This window comes from Callorhinchus milii, unplaced genomic scaffold, assembly GCF_018977255.1.
Source record: "Callorhinchus milii isolate IMCB2004 unplaced genomic scaffold, IMCB_Cmil_1.0 Scaffold4, whole genome shotgun sequence".
Taxonomy (NCBI): Eukaryota; Metazoa; Chordata; class Chondrichthyes; order Chimaeriformes; family Callorhinchidae; genus Callorhinchus; species Callorhinchus milii.
Window position 1 is genome coordinate 33,935,197 of NW_024704745.1, and position 2,252 is coordinate 33,937,448.

A 2,252-nucleotide genomic window follows, 5' to 3' on the forward strand; every position below is an offset into this window, starting at 1 on the left:
ACAGGGACACCAGCTAGTGTTTACATCACTAGTTCAAGGATTCTAAGACCAATTGTAAAAATACCTCTTCTTTTGGCCTCTCTGCCCCCACCCTCTGGAACTCCATCCCACATTCCCTTCACCTCGCTCCGTCCCTTGCCTTCTTCAAGGTATGCCCCAAGACCCTCCTCTTTGACCGTGCCTTTGGCCATCCTACCCTCTCTACCCTCCCTGATCCCAACCTCACCCCCACTCGGATCCTATTCCCTAATCCCTGACTGTTCAGCACTTTGGACTTCCTCCCAATGTAAAAAGCGCTTTACAAATGTAATTTTGTATTGTATTGTTTACTCGATAATTCAAATTGTGATTTGAACCTAGGACCTTTATATGTATAAATCTTAATTTCACTCTGCCGAATGAGCCATCAGGAGAGTTGGTGAAAATGTCATTTGTTAAATTTGTTTATTATGGATCATTTATGCTTGTGAAATAACAACAACTACAACAACGAATTACATTTGTATACTGCCTTTCACATCAGGAGGTTGTTCCAAGGCACTGGAATCAATTAATATCCCAACCATGGCAATATAATATCCATTACCAACTGCACTATTATTATAACAAGTCAGTGTAAAATTATTGTCAGCTAGTCCAATTTTTTATTTCAATTTTAAACACAGTATGAATTAGTGCTGGACTTATTTACAATCTCATTTATTTATAGCAAACTATATTTTTGTTTTCATCAGCATCAAGTTAATCAATGAAATATTTATGTCAGAAAAGAAAGTACAACTTCCATTTCAGTTTCCATTTCACCAGTCTATGTAAAAGCACACTTCTAGAAAGAAAAATTAGGTCATTGTAATCAATGAATAAGAAATCGCTTTTACAAGCAGAATACATAATACAAACATGGTAGCATTTAACACTGAAACATATTGTGAGTAGTGCTTTACGTTGGCTGCAACATGAATTAAATTGTTCACTTTTTGTGAACAGTATTGAATTTGGCTTTGATGCCAAAGGACCAGATTGTGATTTGGTTACAACAGCACCAACAACAACTTGCACTTAGGGTAGCGTCTCAGAGCGTTTAACAGTGGCGGTGTCTGACTCTGAGCTGAGGGGAGGAGGGAGGTGGCCGTACGCACAGTCGAGGAGGAATGTTTTCAGTCAGGACTTGAAAAAAGGGAGAGAGGGGCAAGGCGGAGGGATTGAAGGAGAGTGTTTCAGAATTTTGGAGTGTAGTGGCTGTAGAGGGTGTGAGAGACGAGCAGGAGGCGGTGCCAGTCGAGCAGAAGCCCCGGGTGGTGGATTGGGGAGTGAGAAGGTCAGAGAGGTAGGGAAATGCCAAGGAGTGAATGGATTTGAACACGAGTGTGAGGATCTTGAAGTCAATCCGTTTGGTGATGGGGAGCCAATGGAGCCTGGCCAGAACAGGTGAGATGTGGGTACGGAGTTTTGTCTGGGTCAGTATGCAGGCAGCAGAGTTTTGAATGAGCTGGATCTTGTGAATGGTGGAGCTGGGGAGACCAACGAAGAGTGCGTTTGAGTAATCCAAGCAGGATGTGACAAATGCATGCACAAGGGTTTCAATTGCATTTGGGGTAAGGTACGGTGGTAGGCAATGTTGTGGAGGTGGAAGAAGGCGGTCCTGGTCAGGGACCCCAGATGTGGGCGAGGAAGGACAGCTGGGGGTTGAACTAGACGCCGAGGTTGTGCACTGATTTGGTGAGTGTGAGCAAGAGCTCAGGGAGGTTGAGGAGTTTAGATCCGCAGGAGTGAAGAAGTTGATGGGAGCCAAGGAGTATGGCTTCCGGCTTGTCCATATTCAGTTGCAGGAAGTTTACAAGGCATCCAGGCCTTGATATCTCCCAGACAAGCTTATAGAACATCGGCAGACCTGGATTTGGCCTGGAGGAGGCAAAGTAGATTTGTGTGTCATCAGCATACATGTGGAAGTTTACCCCATGTCTGCAGATGACATTGTCCAGAGAAGGCATATAGATAAGCAAACGAATAGGGCCAAGGATGGAGCCCTGGTGACTGGACAGGGGCAGGAGGAGAAACCATTTGCTGAGATGAAATGGAGGCGATTGGTTAAGTAGGACTCGAACCGTGCGAGTGCAATCCCACTGAGGTAGATGAGGGAGGAGAGCTGATGGAGGAGGATGATATGTGGTCGACTGTGTCGAACGCAACAGAGAGATCCAGGAGGACAAGGAGCCAGATAGACCCTGGTAACATAGAGAGAATGTTGTTTG